The sequence below is a fragment of the Triticum aestivum genome, chromosome 4A (assembly GCF_018294505.1).
Source record: "Triticum aestivum cultivar Chinese Spring chromosome 4A, IWGSC CS RefSeq v2.1, whole genome shotgun sequence".
NCBI classification, from domain to species: domain Eukaryota; kingdom Viridiplantae; phylum Streptophyta; class Magnoliopsida; order Poales; family Poaceae; genus Triticum; species Triticum aestivum.
This window is the reverse complement of record NC_057803.1, coordinates 60,357,361-60,365,885: the sequence shown is the minus strand read 5'-3', so window position 1 is coordinate 60,365,885 and position 8,525 is coordinate 60,357,361.

The following is an 8,525-nucleotide window of genomic DNA, read 5'->3' as shown; positions in this document are numbered from 1 at the left end:
TTCATTTTTCTTGAAAGGATGATCAGGCAAAGCATTAAGTAATTGGAGAAGCCTCCCCCAAGCTTGTGGGAGACTCTCTTCTTCAATTTGCACAAAGTTAAATATTTCCTGTAAAGCAGCTTGTTTCTTATGAACAGGGAAATATTTTTCAGAGAAATAATATATCATATCCCGGGGACTACCACACAACTAGGAGAAAGAGAATTAAACCATATCTTAGCATCACCCTTTAATGAGAAAGGAAACAACTTAAGAGTATAGCAATAGCGAATTTTTTCCTCATGAGCAAATAGGGTGGCTATATCATTCAATTTAGTAAGATGTGCCACAACAGTTTCAGATTCATAACCATGGAAAGGATCAGATTCAACCAAGGTAATTAACTCAAGATCGACAGAGAATTCATAATCCTTATCAGTAACAAAGATAGGTGAAGTAGCAAACTTAGGATCATATTGCATCCTAGCATTTAGAGATTTTTTCTTTCAGCTTAGCTAACAGTTTGTTAAGATCACCTCTATGATTGCAAGCCAAAAAGTCTCTAGCAGTTTCTTCATCCATAATATAACTGAGGGAGTCCTGCATTAGGGGGTATCCGGACAACCGGATTATATCCTTTGGCCGGACTGTTGGACTATGAAGATACAAGATTGAAGACTTTGTCTCGTGTCCGGATGGAACTCTACTTGGCATGGAAGGCAAGCTAGGCAGTACGGATATGGATATCTCCTCCTTTGTAACCGACCTTGTGTAACCCTAGCCCCCTCCGGTGTCTATATAAACCGGAGGGTTTTACTCCGTAGGACAACATGCAATCATACCATAGGCTAGCTTCTAGGGTTTAGCCTCTCCGATCTCGTGGTAGATCAACTCTTGTAATACTCGTATCATCAAGAATAAATCAAGCAGGACGTAGGGTTTTACCTCCATCAAGAGGGCCCGAACCTGGGTAAAACATCATGTTCCCTGCCTCCTGTTACCATCCGCCTTAGACGCACAGTTTGGGACCCCCTACCCGAGATCCGCCGGTTTTGACACCGACATTGGTGCTTTCATTGAGAGTTCCTCTGTGACGTCACCGTAAGGAAGGATGCCCCATCTCGTTGTTAAAAACAACATTACCGCCGGGGGAGATCTGGCTGTCGGCCAAACTCTCCGGCTAGGCAGTTTTGTCATGATTTCCTGTTCGGCCGCTGCACCGATAATGACTTCTCGGGTCATCAAAAATAGCCTCCACGTCGGCTTGGAATTCGCCGAGCAGATGGATCCAATGGAGCTCTCTTCCCTAAACGAACTCTTGGATCGCATTGCCGCCTTGGAGTCGCTACGGACTATGATCGGATTGGGCTTAAACCCGATCAAAGGGAGATTAACTCTCCATCGGTCACCCATCACATTGCGGTGGTGGAGGAACAATGCGGCAACTCTTCCTCTATTTTGAGGACTAACTATGTCCGGATTCCTGAGCTCTTCGAGCCGGATACCAGCTTACGGGAGGACATCACCCAAGCCCTGAACCTAGAATCAGGCAGCGGGCCAGACTTATCGGGCATCACTCCGGAACCCGAACTTCCAAGATTGAAAACTCCTCGGCCCCTGGGTCTCAGATCAGGTAGGGGTTCGGACCCAAATCCACCCACCCACCCAGACATAAACGATCTTTCCCACATCAGGCAAGAGCCCCATGAAACAATACATCATTATTGGGCCAGATTCCTCCTTGTGATGAACAAGGTTAAGGACTGTCGCGAGGAAGATGCAATCTCACTTTTCTGCAATAATTGCATGGACAAGGGAATCCTTAACGCCTTAAGTCGCCGTGACATATCATGCTTCGCTGACTTGGCGTCCATAGTACGAAAGTACTGTGCGATGGAAAGCGCCTGGAAAACCGAAACGAAATTTTGGGATAATCCGGCTCCGAATATACACCCAGTCCGAAGTAAAAGGGTGCACTATCATAAGACACCCGAGCTAGTTGCAAAGAAACAAAAACCCTCTACATGGCATGGAACCGTATTGGAGGGATGGCTTAACGGACCCTGCAAAATTCATAGTACAGCAGATACAATACCAACGCACAACCTTAGAGCATGTTGGATACTCTGGCAGGTGGCCAAAAGTGGTGAGGATCTTCTTATCCCAAATGCCACAGAGCACCATCCCGTGGATAACAATACAGTATTAACAGTCTTTGAGACCTTCGCGTCAAATAATAGGCGCAAGTGAACACTCCGCAGCATGGCCGAAATCTGCCACGTAGCAGAAATAAATCCATGGAGTGACACGACTATTACCTTCAATGCCAGTGACGAACCTAAATTTCGAACAGCCCGAGCACCAGCCGCACTGGTCCTCAGTCCAATTGTGGACAGCTTTCGGCTCACCAAAGTACTCATGGACGGCTGATACGTCTCCAACGTATCTATAATTTTTTATTGCTCCATGCTATATTATCTACTATTTTGGACTATATTGGGCTTTATTTTCCACTTTTATATTATTTTTGGGACTAACCTATTAACCGGAGGCCCAGCCTAGAATTGTTGTTTTTTTGCCTATTTCAGTGTTTCGGATAAACGGAATATCAAACGGAGTCCAAACGGAATAAAATCTTCGGGAACGTGATTTTCTCACCGAATGTGATCCAGGAGACTTGGACCCTGCTCCAAGGAACAAAAGAGGCGGTCATGAGGGTGGGGGGCGTGCCCCCCCTAGGGCGCGCCCCTGCCTCGTGGGCCCCTTGTTGCTCCTCTAGCGTACTTCTTCCTCCTATATATACACACGTACCCCCAAACGATCAGAACAGGAGCCAAAAACCTAATTCCATCGCCGCAACTTTCTATATCCATGAGATCCCATCTTGGGGCCTATTCCGGAGCTCCGCCGGAAGAGGGCCATCATCACGGAGGGCTTCTACATCATCATAGCCTCTCCGATGAAGTGTGAGTAGTTTACCTCAGACCTTCGGGTCCATGGTTAGTAGCTAGATGGCTTCTTCTCTCTCTTTGAATCTCAATACAAAGTTCTCCCCCTCTCTTGTGGAGATCTATTCGATGTAATCTTGTTTTGCGGTGTGTTTGTTGAGATCGATGAATTGTGGGTTTATGATCAAGTCTATCTATGAATAATATTTGAATCTTATCTGAATTCTTTTATGTATGATTGGTTATCTTTGCAAGTCTCTTCGAATTATCCGTTTGGTTTGGCCAACTAGATTGGTAGTTCTTGCCATGGGAGAAGTGCTTAGCTTTGGGTTCGATCTTGCGGTGTCCTTACCCAGTGACAGAAGGGGCAGCAAGGCACGTATTGTATTGTTGCCATCGAGGATAACAAGATGGGGTTTATTTCATATTGCATGAATTTATCTCTCTACATCATGTCATCTTGCTTAAGGCGTTACTCTGTTTTTAACTTAATACTCTAGATGCATGCTGGATAGCGGTCGATGAGTGGAGTAATAGTGGTAGATGCAGAATCGTTTCGATCTACTTGTCATGGACGTGATGCCTATATACATGATCATGCCTAGATATTCTCATAACTATGCTCAATTCTGTCAATTGCTCAACAATAATTTGTTCACCCACCGTAGAATACTTATGCTCTTGAGAGAAGCCACTAGTGAAACCTATGGCCCCCGGGTCTATTCTCATCATATCAATCTCCATCACTTTAATCTTGCTTTGCTTTTTTACTTTGCTTTTACTTTTTACTTTGCATCTTTATACCAAAAATACCAAAAATATTATATCTATCATATCTCACTCTTGTAAGTGACCATGAAGGGATTGACAACCCCTAATTGCGTTGGTTGCGAGTAGCTATCGCTTTGTGCAGGTACAAGGGACTTGAGCGTGGCCTCCTACTGGATTGATACCTTGGTTCTCAAAAACTGAGGGAAATACTTACGCTACTCTGCTGCATCATCCCTTCCTCTTCGGGGAAAACCAACGCAAGCTCAAGACGTAGCAACGGCGGCAGCGGATTAAACCTCATCTATGAGGAAACTCTTCAAAAAATGGAAATAGACTGGAACCGCATTGAGCAAAGTAGCACAACCTTCAGGGGAATCATACCCAGCCGGGAGGCATGATGCGCTAGGAAAATCACACTACATGTGGTATTCGGTACGCCAGAGAACTATAGGTCCGAAGAAATTACATTTCAAGTGGCCCCGTTCAGCAGTGGATACCACGCCCTTTTAGGACATGAGGTGTTCACGATCTTCCAAACCGTACCCCATTATGGGTACATGAAGCTCAAAATGCCCGGGCCCAACGGAATCATCACCCTCGCCAGTGATCCGGACACAGCACTCCGCGCCGAAAACAAAACAGCTGCACTGGCCCTCGAGGCATTATCCGAAGCCCTCTCGGCCGAGAAATTAACCACGCTACGCTCCACAGTGGACAAGGACGATGTGATACTCGATAAGAGATCCAAGTCCACCTCTTTTAAACCAGCGGATGAAATAGTCAAATTCCAAGTCCACCAAACGGACCCTACAAAAACAGCCTCCATCGGGGCACAGTTTAACCCCGCCGTGGATGCCGCACTACGAGAGTTCCTGCGCGAGAATTGGGACATATTCGCCTGGCATCCCTCAGACATGCCAGGAATCCCACGCAGGCTAGCCGAGCATAGCCTCAATATCCTAAAGGGATTCAAGCCGGTCAAGCAAGCTCTTCGGCGTTTCTTCGAACCTAAGAGACAAGCCATGGGAGAGGAACTAGCCAAGTTATTGGAGGCCGGATTCATCAGAGAAATAAAACACCCGGACTGGCTAGCAAACCTCGTGATGGTACCAAAGAAGGATAAATCCTGGCGCCTTTGTGTCGATTTCAAGGACCTCAATAAAGCTTGCCCAAAGGATCCCTTCCCCCTCCCCCGCATCGATCAAATTATTGATGCTACCGCAGGACACGAGTCATTCTGTTTCCTCGACGTATACTCCGGTTACCACCAAATCAAGATGGCGGAGTCCGACCAAGCCGCAACGGCATTCATCACACCATACGGTCCCTTCTGTTTCAACATAATGCCTTTTGGGCTTAAAAATGTCGGCGCAACATATCAGCGCATGATTCAGACATGTCTGCAGAAACAAATCGGCAAAACAGTATAGGCATACGTAGACAATGTGGTCGTCAAAACCAAACACATCGACTCTTTGATAGACGACTTGAGGCTCACATTCGACAACCTCCGAACATACGACATCAAGCTCAATCCCGAAAAATGCGTTTTCGGCGTACCAGCCGGAAAGCTCCTGGGTTTCATTGTCTCCAGTAGAGGTATTGAAGATAATCCAGCCAAAATCCGAGCTTTGTCATAGTTGGCTACCCCAACAGACCTCAAACAAATCCAGAAGTTAACTGGATGCATGGCGGCTCTAAGCCGCTTTATCTCCCGCTTAGGAGAAAAGGCTTTACCCCTTTATCGCCTCCTTCGGCGCATCGAACACTTCGAGTGGACGGACGCTGCCACAGCCGGATTGGAAGAAATAAAGGTCATTTTGGCAACCAACCCAATCCTGGCCGTGCCAAACATCGGCGAACCAATGCTGTTGTACATTGCGGCAACTCATCAAGTTGTAAGCGCAGTGCTTGTCATCGAAAGAGAAGCTGACAGACATAAATTCCCTCTTCAAAAGCCGGTATACTATGTATCCACTGTCCTCACTCCATGCAAATCACAGTACCCACATTATCAAAAGATAGCCTATGCGGTATTCATGGCATCCCGGAAGCTGCGACACTACTTTCAAGAGTGTTCGATTACAGTAGCCTCGGAAGTGCCACTTAATGATATTATAAACAACCGCGATGCTACGGGCCGGATTGCCAAATGGGCCATTGAGCTCCTCCCGTTCGACATAACATACAAACCTCGACGAGCCATTAAGTCGCAAGTATTGGCCGACTTTGTCGCCGAATGACGGAGGCCGAACTCCCTAAAGAGTACAGCGCATACTCCAATTGGATCATGCACTTCGACGGTTCTAAAATGCTGGCTGGTCTAGGGGCTGGCGTCGTCCTGATGTCCCCAACCGGAGATACCGTTCAGTACGTACTGCAAATATTGTATACAGACTCCAACAACACAGCCGAATACGAAGCTCTGTTGCATGGTCTTCGGATGGCAGTCTCCATGGGCATTCAACGCCTGGAGGTGCGTGGGGATTCAAACCTCGCAATATCCCAAATAAATGGAGACTTTGACTCCAAGGATCCGAAAATGGCCGCCTACCGAAACACCGTCCTAAAAATGTCAGCTCGGTTCGAGGGGCTCGAATTTCACCATGTGGCTTGGGAAAACAATCAGGCGGCGGATATCCTCGCCCGCATCGGCACTAAACGCGATGCGGTCCTCCCCAACATATTTTTGGATAGGTTGTTCAAGCCATCCGTAGTATGGGAAGGGGACACCAGTAAAAATAGTCCGGACCCGGCCAAAATACCCGATACCGAACACTCTGACACAATCGGAGGCTCCGCCACCGAAATAACACCTTCAACCCACGTAATAATGGCCATCATAGCCCCGTGGATAGAACCATTCCTGGCCTACCTAACTAGGCAGGAACTTCCGGAGGACCAAAATGAGGCATGCTGCATAGTGCGGCGATCTAAGGCCTACAGGGTCCATGAGGGAGAATTGTATTAAAAAAGCACTACCGGAGTCCTTCAAAGGTGCATCTTCGAAGAGGAAGGGCGGAACCTTTTGGCAGAAATTCACGTCGGACTCGGCGCTCACCACGCCGCAGCCCGGGCTCTAAGCAAGGACTTCCATAGAGGATTCTATTGGCCAACGGCCCGGGCAGATGCACAGGACTTGGTCCAACGTTGCGCCGGTTGCCAGCTCTTTGCAAATCAAAGCCACATGCCACCCACCGCCCTCCAAACAATCCCCATTACGCGGCCCTTCGCGGTCTGGGGGCTTGACATGGTTGGACCCCTTAAAGGGGGAACCCACAAGAAAAAATACTTACTGGTCATGGTGGATAAATTCACCAAATGGATAGAGGCCAAACTTGTTAAAACAGCCGAATCTGGACCGATGATAGACTTCATATCCGGGGTCGTACACCATTATGGCATCCCCCACGGCATCATCACTGACAACGGCACGAACTTCACTGTCGATGAGGTAAAACTCTGGTGCAGCAAAATGGGCATCAAGCTCGATTATGCTTCAGTCTATCACCCACAAACCAACGGCCAAGTTGAGCGAGAAAACAGTCTTATAATGAGCGGCATTAAACCCAGATTAGTGCGTTCCTTAACGGAGTCTAACACGCACTGGGTAGAGGAGCTCGACTCCGTACTCTGGGGGCTGCGGACCACGCCGAATCGTAGTACAGGATATACACCCTTCTTTATGGTGTACTGCGCAGAGGCAGTCTTGCCCTGTGACATAATTCATGACTCACCTCGAGTGCGCATGTACGAAGAAAGAGAATCCGAGCTCAATCGGCAGGCTGGACACCCTGGAGGAGGAGCGTGACGTAGCAAAAGCCCGTTCCGCATTTTATCAGCAACAGGCTCGCAGATAGCAAAGCAGAGAAGTACGGGCCAAAACTTATAACGTTGGCGAACTAGTTCTACGCCTGCCGGATAAGAAAAAGAACAAGCTCGAGCCCAAATGGGAAGGTCCCTTCATTATTGACCAAGTTCTGACCGGTGGAGCGTACCGAGTGCGGGATTGTCGGGACCCCGATCCTAAGTCACACCGATCTAGCATGTAACACTTCATATCACTTTGTGGCCTCACGCACGGTATTCCCACGGGTGCCTCCTTACCTGGCCCGGGACCGTTTGCGCCTTTTGGCTCACGTATATGATAGTGTCGCTAGTATCCATATGACAAAGAACTCGGGCCGACATGACTAGTCGTGAACCCAAAGTAGCACTAACTTACAGGGACAGGCATACATGAATCAACCTCGAGCATGTCGGTCAACAGCGTATGAATCCGGGCTGTAGCACTGGGCTAACAGGACTCTGGGAACCCGGGCTGTAGCAGGCTAGGCAGGACTCCGGATGTCATCGCGTGACATTTCCCCGAAGGGACAAACACAAGAACAAAGTGATTCACATGCCGGCCAGTCAAGTGTTTCGGAGCAGTAGTGCTGGGCTAGCAGGACTCCGGTGAACCGGGCTGTAGCGGACTACTATGGCACATGGAAGCACAAGACTACATTTCCCCATAAGAGAGGCTACCAAAGGTAAACAACTAGGTTGACGGATCCCACACATAGCAATACACGTTACACGTACGCATAACATGCAAGTATGTGTTGTACAACATGGCATCACAACATAACTCAAACTCATATAGATAAAGGCCCAGAAGAGCCACATAGTATCAATACAAACAGGGGTCTCATGACCCATCATTCAGAGCATACAAGCAACGGAAGCATTACATGTCTGAGTACAGACAACTACAAAAGGCAAAGACTAAGAAGCCTGACTAAACACGACCCTCCTAAGGGTACAAGATCGTAGCTGGGATACAAG